This window comes from Lycium barbarum, chromosome 8 (genome assembly GCF_019175385.1).
Source record: "Lycium barbarum isolate Lr01 chromosome 8, ASM1917538v2, whole genome shotgun sequence".
Lineage (NCBI taxonomy): Eukaryota > Viridiplantae > Streptophyta > Magnoliopsida > Solanales > Solanaceae > Lycium > Lycium barbarum.
This window is the reverse complement of record NC_083344.1, coordinates 27,970,700-27,983,128: the sequence shown is the minus strand read 5'-3', so window position 1 is coordinate 27,983,128 and position 12,429 is coordinate 27,970,700.

Below are 12,429 nucleotides of genomic sequence, written 5' to 3'. Positions count from 1 at the left end.
CGGATCCATAACCCCTCTGAAACAATGCATCCCACTTATCGTCTGTTTACGATATTTCCTTTCCACGTTTTTTCCTGTTAGGCATACCTAACAATTCTGGCAGAATCTCCTTTATCGTTCTTACTATTCAAAATCTGTACGCAACAAATATCGACAATATCTCACAGAACATACAGCTATATGACGCATTCCATCCATCCAGGGCTTCCAGTTTCCATATGACAGAACAAGTATATCAAGTCCTTCTTTTATAACTTTCCATTTCATCACTTACCTCCGTCCGTCGTATGTAAGGCGCACATAAAGAGTTTCATTTTCCTATGACTTGGCTCTATCGCACGATCTATGACAGAAAGAAGGTCAACAATCCCTAGATGCCCCGTAGCCTCCTGTTTATAAATGTGGCGCGCTTCACACCATAAACAGGACTCTACCGGACACGACTTTGCAGACAACCCCTAGGACAAACCTGCTCTGATACCACTTTGTCACACTCTAATCTCCTTAGGGTATGATGGGCACCCGACCCTTACTTAGGGCCGAGCGAACCCTCTGACTCTTAATACACATACATACTTTTTTCAGACTTTTAAGTCAAATAGAATGAAACACAAAGTGATACTTTCAGAATATTCTTTCCGTTATTCTCAAATCAAACCAAAATCCATAATCATGTAGAATTTATATCATAACACAGAATGACATATCGGCTGATGGAGCCGCTTACAAAACCGACATCCTACACCCACGACTCTGTCTGCAAAGTCTCTAACATTAATGAGACATCATAGCACGTATACTCTGACTCGGCAGCACTCCAGGAACAAGTGGAGCTTGCCAACTTCACTGGAACATCTTCTGTAATATCTTCCACTCATCTGGGTGTACCTGCGTGGCATGAAACGCAGCCCCCGAAGAAAGGGGGTCAGTACGGAATATGTACTGAGCATGTAAGGCATGGAATACAGAAAAGAGAATCATAACTGAAATAGTGAATTACCAGAATCAAGTATGACCTTTTTGAACATCAAAGTACTTGCCTTTTCAAATGAAAATCAGGCGTATCTATGTCATTATGTCATCATGAAAACATGTATACATATACCGTACCCGGCCCGTTATGGGACTCGATGAATGAAATCATGCGTGCGAACATCATATGTCGTATAAATACCGTACCCGACCCATTAAGGGACTCGGTGATCAAAATCATTTCATCCCGCTTTCATATCATCATGTATGCATATACATATACATATACATACCGTACCCGGCCCTCTAGTGAAGGACTCGGTGAATGAAGTCATACCGTATCCGGCCCATTAAGGGACTCGGTAAATGAAATCATGTGCACATATACCGTACCCGGCCCATCATGGGACTCAGTGCTATAATCATATCATCATATACATATACCATACCCGGCCCTCTAACGAGGGACTCGGTAAACAATGCAGAGGAATACGCACGATAACATATCCTGCTCTGATACCACTTTGCGAATTTCGCTTTTTACCCTTAGCCTTTCTCAATATTTCCATACTAATAATATTCATAAATAATATTCATAAACAACTTGTGCATTAAAATAATTTTGGAAAATGGTCTTGCCCTTAACTTACCACGACTATCTCAAATTATCCGATCGTACAAAATACGGGCTATAACACATAGGGATCATGCCTTTGAAAGAAAGGGACGAGCCTTAATATACCAGATTGATCTCCTACGAATTAACGCTTATTCTCCAGAACTTGCAAATCTACACTCAAGAGAAATTATACTACCGTTAGACTTATCGTAATATGCCTATCTCAAGTCCTTAAACCAAACTCCTTTAGAATCTGCCAAAATTCGAGCAGCATCTCCCCTGTTTATATTCCTAGCCCGAAATCATAATCCAGCAACCAGCAACAATACCAACATCAACAACAATATTATCAATACCAATATATTCCATAAAACATCCCACACGATGTTTTTCAACATACAACAATAATATACACTTCCTTTCTTCCGAATTAAGGATCATAATCTAATCAACACACCAACTACATTATATACCATATCTATACATGTAAATCAGCCCAGCCACACTGCCACAAAATTCTCAAAGCAGCCCATAAACACAACAACTACAACACGACACTTTATGACCTTTGCTCCATAACTATTTTCACTTTTAAGACTTTCTAAACCTTCAAATCAACTCAACATAAGAGATAGGATGAAGAACATACCTTATACTTGAATACATTTATCCACACCAACTTTCTTCAAGACCAAACTTACCACAACATCAAGTAGAAGCAAGAATAATCACCTTTCATGGACTAGTTTGGGGGTTGTGTTGGGAAGTTTCTAAGACTATTGAGAATGTAAAGTGCTAAAAAATGGAGTTAATGGGGGTATTTATACCCCTCATAGGTCGGTTCCACTGACCTTCTCAAGTGGGACCCGCGGAAGCCATTTGGCAGCTTGGAGTCTTTTTCATAAATTGGCCATAATTCTTGATCCTGCTATCGTATGAGGGCCCCCGACCTTTGGTTGGAAAGCTATTTCAATTATCCACAACTTTAATTTGTGGTTTGTTTCCAAATTTCAAACTTATAATAGTGTTTTGGCCCTTCCAAGTCAAATCATCCGAAAACGTATCTTTAAATCATCCTTTTGGAGGGCTTTTGCACATATTTGACTTGAGGGTCCTTCTTAAGACTTGCTCAACTTCCCATTTACTACTCATATAAATTTTCATATGTCTTTTATAATATCCCAACATGTGGACCCTACCTTAACTTACGGTTACAAGGGTTATTCATCACGTAACGTGTTAACTCATTTACTTCATACGGTCTCCAAATGTCATATATATGTTATTCTTATACTCATATAATATAATCTTCATCCCTAGTCCTTTTATAACTTTACTCTCCCTTGAGCTCATACTAAGTCGTCTACAGTCTTGGTAACACAAAATTTTTCGGGGTGTAACAGATAATATACCTGTAACCAAATTCGGTGACGCCTCCTGATCCTGCCTACTAGCCAAATAATATATGTGGTTCAAGGATCTCTAGAATTGGAAGCTCCGCCACGACCTCTACCACGGCCTGCTCGTGTCCGAATACCCTGCCCCGTAGGGCGCATAGCCGCAGAAGAAGATGAGCCAGCAATCGACCCAGTAGGCTGAGCCATACCACCTGTACCACCTCTATACTGACACTCTCTCATCACATGGCCTTGACGGCCGCAAGAAAAACAACCACCTGTAGCCAAACAACATTCCCCAAAATGGGGCCTACCACACTGAGAACACCGACGCAAAGATGGCCTCGACTGACTCAAACCCCTGCTCGTCTGTGAACCTGAAGTCCTGGAACTCTGACCGGCTCCTGAATACTCTGTTCGATCAAATCTCCTACCCGTGAACTGTAGGGGTCCACTCTGTGCTGGCTGGGAAGAATATCTAACATGCTGCTGAGGTTGCCCGCCTCGAAACTCACAAAAATAATCCGCTGATCTAGCCCTCTTATCCTGGGAACATAACAACACTCTATCTGCCATATCAGCTACAACAGTCAGTGCATGCCTAGCCAACTAATCAAACTCAAGATTATACTCTCGAACGCTCCTGCCATTCTGCCTGAAATGTAAGAATCTATCAACTCTAGCTCGCCTCATCTCTGGAGGCAGTTAGTGGCCAAGGAGGCCTCCACAAACTCATCCCATACCGCAGGAGGAGCACCCTCGCCCTTAGATAACTCCCAAGACTCGTACCAATTAACAGCTACATCCCGCAATCGATACGAAGCCAACTCAACAGACTCAGCCTCAGAAGCCTTTGTTAGCCTTAATGTACGCTGCATTTTCCGAATAAACTCCGGTGGATCATCCTCGGGCTTTGACCCAAAAAACTCTAGAGGATAATAAGTTAAGAAGTCGTGGACCCTCAGGCTAACAGACCTGTCCGCATAGTCAACTCCTGGTCCATGCCTGGGAGCCTGCCTTGCCACTAATCTGGTCAGCAACTGAACTCCATCTCTCATGGCCCTATCCTCCGCCCCTAGCTGAGGAGCTGAAGGTTTAGTTACTAGGGCCTCGGGCGCTGGCGGTGGTGCTGTCCCCTGAACTAGAACTGTTGCTGCTCTAAGCTCCTCTGGAGGTAGCGGTGTAGCAGAGCTCGCTGACTGGACTACATTCTCAAGCATAAACTGGGCACGGGCCCTAGTAACTCTCTGAGTCTGACTAGTATCTCCTACTACTGATTTGCCCTTCTGGGCAGCTGTCGCTTTCTTTGGAGGCATAGTTGAAGAAAAAACAATTCTTTAGAGAGGGATTATCATGATAACATAGCTCTATCACACGATCTAGAGTAAGAAGGGAAGATGAAATCCTAAATGTCCTGTAGCTTCTGTGGTACACAACACACCGATAAACAAGACTTTACTAGACTGCTCTGATACCACTTCTGTCACGACCCAAACCGATGGGCCATGACTAGTGCCCCTGCTGGACACTCGTATACGAACCTGCTAGATATAATCATACTGAAACTAAGGACAATATGGAAATTTGGAAGAGCATGTTGTAGACTCATAAGGTCTTATATAAAAATGAACCTGTCTCCTAAGTATTCACAGTTAATCAAAACATAACAAGATATGCAAGCCGACAAGGCTGCCACTATATACGGGAATATCCAAAACGAACTACGTCAATATAGCTGACAAAAACACAAATACAACCCACACATGTCTACAGACTTCTAAGAGTATAATAGTGAAATATCAAGGGACAGGGCCCCGTTGTACCCCTGGATATGCATAAGTCTATATCAAAGGATTTGTACTAAAATGACTCAAGCTCCGGAATGATAGAGCTCCCCAAGCAGCTGAGCAGAAGTCCAAGGCTGGAGGATCACCAAACCGAGTGTCCGTACCTGCGGGCATGAAACGCAGCCCCCGAAGAAAGGGGTCAATATGGAAAATGTACTGAATATGTAAAGCATGAAGTACAGTTATAAAGATCATGAATGAGTGAAAAGATGACAGGTGATAAGTATGATAATCAAGGGATACTAATGCATTTGTACATTATGTTGTGAGTCATACATATATATACTCTGTATATCGTACCCAACCCACTATGGGACTCGGTGAGTGAAGTCATATACATACATATATACCGTACTCGGCCCTTTAGTAAGGGACTTGGTGAAATATAAATATATACCATACCCGGCCCTTTAGTAAGGGACTCAGCAAAATGTAAATATATACCATACCCGGCCCTTTATTAAGGGACTCGGTGAAATGTAAATATATACCGTACCCGGCCTTTTAGTAAGGGACTCGGTGAAATGTAAATATATACCGTACCCGACACTTTAGTAAGGGACTCGGTGAAATGTAAATATATATTGTACCCGGCCTTTTAGTAAGGGACTCAGTGAAATGTAAACATATATCGTACCCACCCCCTTAGTAAGGGACTCGGTGAAATGTAAATATGTTACACCTAAGAAGTTTTTGATTTTGTTGCCTTGTGGATAGGCTAATGTGAGCTTAAAGTGATTATGAAGCCCTTACGAGATTAAGGATGGTAATAAATAGCTTAAGGTGCAAACCATAAGATTTTGAAGTTTTATGAATATGTGAAATTTAATTTGTTGAAGGAAGTGAGATATAAGGCGTGTTCGGAAAGGTTTTCGCTATAATTGAGCTAACATTTATTTGGTAGTGTCCTAAGGGGCTGCTATAAGGCCTATTGTATGGTTAACGAAGTATTATGTAAGTGCCAAGAAGGTTCCAAGAGGATTGAAAGTCAAACGAATCAACGCGAGAAAGTTTCGGGTAACTGGGAGTAATACGACCACTTATACGGTCCGTATAACTTTATATGACCCGTATAAGAGGGGTCCGTATAACTCGGCATTTACACAAAGGGTCTTTTTCTTGGAGGTGTTATATGGTCCACTTATACGGTCCGTATAAGTCCATGGGGCAGATTTTCTTATTTTTGTATAAATAGAAGACCCTTGCTCTTTTCTTTCATTTTTCATTTTCCACAAGTCTTGAGAGCTCCAAACCTTCTCCAAACATTTTCCACTCAAATCAAAGAGAAATCAAGATCAAATAGCAAGATTTAAGGTGTTCATGTGTTGGAAGGCTTACTAGGGTTAATAGACTTCAAGAACAACTTGAGTATTAAAGCTAGGGTTTTCCCCCAAGGTGATATCTTGCTCCAAATCCCATTCTTATAAGATAAAAGGTTAGTTTTCATGCTTATTTCATGTTATCATGAATGCTTGGTTGTTGGAAAACTTGGGTAGAAGAAGAAAGTAGAAAATGAGATCTAAATGTAACTTTTATGATGTTTTTGAGTATTGAGCTAATGTTAGTTATGATTCTTAGTATAATATAGGTATAATCTTGTTATGTAAGGCAACCATGATGATGAAGAAGTGTTGTATGAAAATGTGCAAAGGGTTGATGTGTAGTTGTTAGTACAAGTTGAATATAAGGATTAATTTTGAAGGCTTAATGGAATGTGATTACTTGATTATGATATTATGGATGTTATTATAGTTGTTTGAGAAGTAGTTTTGTAATATGGTGGAAGTTGACGAAATAGGGGAAATGCTGCCCAATTTTCATTAGATCATGAATTATTCCAGCTTGAATTTAAGAGTATCATTAAGGCTTAACCATAGTATGAATCCTCCTAAATGTAGATTGTTCAAGCTTCGATGGTGAACGTTAAGTAGTTGAGAAGACAAAGAGGTATGTAAGGCTAACCCTTCTTTCTAAAGGCATGTTTTCCTCATTTTGCATCTATACGAGATATTCACGCTACTCCTATTCCTGTAAATGCTTTAAGCTCATGACCCTCGAGATTCTCTTGATATTGTTGACAATGTTTCTTGTGATGACAATGATAACGATGATGATGACAAGGTGAATTTTAGGGATGCCATCTAAGATATTCAAAACGTTCTATTCCTAGAAATGTTATAATGTTCGTGGCTTTCGATATTTTGAAATACATGCAGTGAATGCTCTTCAAAGTGATGATGGTAATAACGATGATGATAATAGTAATGATGGCAAGGATGACGATGATATTGACATGACTTTAGCACACCTACGTGTATATATATATAAGTATGTATGGCAATTACATAACACCGAGCTTATATGGCCGAGTACGATATCTAATGCGCGTACACCACTGCAGGGGTACGGATAACACTGAGCCTTGGTAGGGCCAGGTACGTATAACATTGAGCCTTGGTAGGGCCGGGTACGTATAACACCAAGCTTTATTATGGCCGGGTACGTAAGACACCGAACCTATATGGTCGGGTATGTTACTACTATATGTACAAATGTATGAAAATGGAAGTTTTCCCTTTAGAAAGAGGATAAGTAAACATAACGAACGTCGCTAGGGGTATACCTAGCTCTTTCATTTCATGACTCGTCCATCTTATGTTATTTCTTATGCTTTCATTATGTTATTGATTATGCTTTACATACTCAGTACATTATTCGTACTGACGTCCCTTTGCCTGGGGGCGCTGTGTTTCATGCCACACAGCCCCATATTGCTTTGCAGGAAAGTTATCCAGGAGTTTGACTATAGGATGTTCTAGGCCACCAGCTGGATTGGTAAACTCCATTTGGTTCGGAGTGATGGCACGTCGGAGTATTTCCTTATGAGCTGAGTCATATACATTATGGGTATGTTGGGGTCCTGTCCCAACTTAGGTTTGATATCATATCTTATGTTAGAGACTTTCGCATACAGAGTCATGTATATAGTACGTCATCCTTGTAAGCAGCTATGTAAGCCGGTGTATCAATATGCCTTACTTTACAGATTTCATATGATTACAGTTTTACTCGATTGGAGAAGGACAAAAAAAGTGTTTTTGAAAAGCTTTCCTCATGCATCTCGTCTCATGTTTTAAGAAGTCCAGTGGAACTATGAGTGTAACGAGAACCAACGGGTTCGCTCGGCTCTAAGTATGGGTCGGTTGCCCATCATGCCCTATCAGGATTGGGGTGTGACAAAATATACACCGTTGTCACAACCCAGCCTCGTGGGCCATGACTAGTGCCCGAGATGGACACCCATATGTACCTGTCAAACATAATCGGACTGGTACCATAGTTCCTCAATCAATAACATCGTAATAACATACACAAGCTGACGAGGCTGCCACTGTATATATCATTATACCACGCAAGCCGACAAGGCTGCCACTACATATCAGTATATTACGCATGCCGACAAGGCTGCCACTACGAAACGATAGTATATGCAAGCCGGCAAGGCTGCTACAACGCCAGAACATCCATAATAAAACTATATAGACACAGGTGATCAAATCCGTATACAACCCACATACATTTCTATAGACCTCTAAGAGTATCAACGGTGAAATATGACGGGACAGGGCCTCGTCGTACCCCTGGACAAAAATATATATAAACATCAGAAGGTATGTACCAAAATCTAGGCTCCGGAACAACGGAGCTCTACAAGACAGCTGAATGCAAATCCTAAGCTGGGGGATCACCGAATCGAGCATCTGTACTAGCGGGCATGAAACGTAGCCCCCCCCCCCCCCCTGAAGAAAGGGGGTCAGTACGAGATATGTACTGAGTATATAAAGCATGAAATACAGTAAAGAGGCTCATAACTGAAATAGGGAGTGCAGGAGACAAATATAACATCCAGAATACCAAAACACTTGCCTTTTGAAACATAAATCATGCATGTCAATATCATTTATCATACCCGGCCCATTATGGGACTCGGTGAATAAAGTCATCACATGTCCTCCTGGCAGCCATAACATATCATCATATCATCATATCATCATATATATATATATATACCGTACTCGGCCCTGTAGTGAGGGACTCGGTGAACAATGCAGTGAAACTGTGCACGATAACATACCCGGCCCGGGACTCGGTGAAAGACATATTGAGGCATGCATGAGCAGAGTAGTGAGCAACCATATGCAATTTAAAACATTATCAAGACTCAAACAGAATAAGAAGAAGGGATTTACACCTGAGTATCAATAGCGACAATCATATCAAATATCCCTCAAAAGACATCATAAACAATATCAAAAGAGCCTTAGGAACCATAGACATATGTCAATATAGAATGAAATATCTTATAGAAGTCAAGGACGCCAGTTATCGTAGAGTTTCTAGGAATAGGAACTTATATATATATTGACTATTATCCAGCGTATCGGAAACTGAAGAGGGATGCTCAATCACTTAAGAGTTCTAACATCAAGAAGTGAATAAGAATCATGAATCACACTCAAGACTTATGAATAGGATTACCCCAAAGCTCATATCATTCATCACTTAAATCTAAGACATGCCAAAAGAAAGAAGGGACAGCTTTACATACCTTTTAGCGACTATTCGCAAACCCGTTCGCCTTGTCTCTCTTTTAGCCTATTTAATATAAGAGTGACGCTATCGTTAGTAACTATAGTTTCTAGTTCATAAATTCGTAGCCCATCGCATGTAGAATTTATTCTTTGGCTTATACTTTCTCGTTAAGGGTTTTTCATTATTTAAGGACTTAACGAAAATCGGGCAGTATTTCCCCTATATATCCGCCTAACCCGAATTTTCCAATTATTCTCCTGTTAACACAGAAATACCTACAATAGAGATATACATATAAAATTCTCACCATTCAGCCCATAACAATTATAACAACCCAAAAACCTTTCTAAATCCATTTCAACCCATGATTTCCTATAACATCAATTTTATGCATTTTCTTACTTCCAATTTCATCCAATCCAATTTTAATAATTCCATTACCACATTATTAACACAATTACACCATAAAATAAGGAAATCTTACCAATTTTTTCTCGGAGGAATTTCTACGCTCAATTGCTCCAATTTTTCAATTTCTTCTTCTCCAACTAAAAATCCAATGTTGCTATCACCTCCTTGAACTTGTATTGCACTTGAAACTTGATTAAAACATCCAAGGATCAAATTTTTTCCTCAATACCATGGCTGGCCGAGAGCAGCCATGGATGATCTCTCTGTTTTTTCTTTGATTTTTTTTGAAAAAGAATGAAAAGTAAAGAAATTTGTTCATCAACTTTCTATATATATGATTGCCTCTAGGGGGACACGTGCCCCCTCCCTTGTGAGTCACTAATCCACTCCTTGGATTTTATTTATTTTATATATATATATATATATATATATATATATATATATATATATATATATATATATATTATTATTATTATTATTATTTCGGGTGGGGCCCACTTTAGTAATTAAGCTTTAATTAATTTAATTAATCATTAATTCTTCCTTAATAATCTAATCACAATTAATTAATCCCTAATCTCCAATAATATTTTTACACTAAATAAAATTTGTAAACAATTTAGGTTCTAATTAAAATTGAAAATTAAGGGTTCCTATTTCGTATCCGAAAATGATCCCGTCTTTAATTTGAGTCGATTCTCCTGCGAATAACTCGAAGTATAAAAATACGGGATATAACATCCTTCCCCCCTTTAGAACATTTTTCCTCGAATGTTGAATTGGTCCCGTAAGGTTTTATAAGAATTTTGGGGAAGTCCCCCTTATCGTTGTAACATATAGTTTCATCGGCAATCAATATAATCAAATGAGGAGTTCAAGATACCTGTAGGCGTAGGGAACAAATAAGGGTACTGTCACACCCCATTTTAACCGGATCGATTTAGGAGTATGCCGTATTGGTGATTCCTATTTATTGTTTTTAAAGGAGTCGCCACCTAATTAATTTAACGGTGAATTAGGACACCTAGATGTTAACTAAGGCAAAGTTAAAACTAAACCTCAATTAATAGTCTGCTTAACCAGTGTAATTCCAGGTAAGGGCTCTATATTATCCTAAAGGGAAGGGATTAGGCATCCTTTAGAATCCGTTAACTTACGGTTATCCGACCAAACTTAGGTTGATTAATTAAGGTTAAATGTAGTGTTTGAATTTTGAGAAAATAACTTGTAAAATATAGTAGTGCCATTTGAACTAACTTGTAGGAAGATATAAATAACTTGCAGAGAAGGAATGCTTTTAAAATTGAGATTTATAAATATTGTTAAAACTTGAAATAAAATAATAATGTTATCTTGAAATAAGACTTGTAGAGAATATTTTTTGCATAAAAGGAATATTTTAGATGATATTTTTGAAATGGGATTTATAAATATAGCTCTAACATAATAACACTATCTAAATAAAGACTTCTAGAAAAATACCATAATTCATATGAATAGGTGTTTAAAATGAAAATAAAAAAAACTATGAATGTTGCTGAAATTTTAAAAAAATATATGTATATAATAATATAAAACGTAATAAGTTGCTTACAATTAATAATTTTTTAGTAAGATCGTATATCAACATGGTGATGTAAAAAATCCCGAACTTATTTCTTTTTTAAAAAAAAAGAAATGGCGTGAAGGGCATAAGTTTCTCTTCCTCTCATTTACTTTTATTTAGTTGTATGCGGCTAAAATATGCAATTTGATGAATCTTAGAAAGAGTATATATAAGATATATCAGAATTTATATTTTTTGCACGTTCTAATTTCCAAATCGTCAAAATGACTCATGATTCCCTTTAACTTAACTACTGTCATACCTAATTATTCTAATGTAAAGTAAAATCTCATAAATATTATATGCATTTAACATGACAAAAGGATAATAAATTAGGGGAATTGATTGTTAATTTTCTTAACCATCCATTGCTAAATCAAATCTACGAATTCATTAGGATTTATCTAAGTTAATAAGACGAGGTTAGTTATACAAGATAAGAATACACAACAATAAAAATAAGGGAGAGGGAGAAGGAAGAGATGAAAATGGATCTGGTCCATTTGGGCCACGGCTGCAATTCTGTTTTTGCTATATGGACCTCGACCCAGATTTTTTTATTTTTTATTTTGATGCGGATATGGGCTGACGGGGAATGACTCGAGATGATTACGTTGGACTTTTAGCCCAACACCGAATGCGGAACAAGACGAGTCCCTCGGACTCGCATGCGATGGTCATGCATAAAAACGAAAGAAAAGGATTAGTACATAAACAATAAATAAGGCTAAGATGTATATGGTGCAAAAATTCAAAACAAACTAGTGGATTAGGTGTATACTATGTATATTTGAGTATACTTCAAGAATATATAGATATACGGCCTCATTGCCTTAACAAAAATTAAAACTCTTATAAGTATATTGATAGCATTTTAGCCAATCCACCATACAGCAGTCACCAATTACAAAATGTGTTAAGGTAAAGAGTCTGCCCACTCAATGCAAAAGGGAAGAATGCGTATACCAAATCTTATTGCCTGGG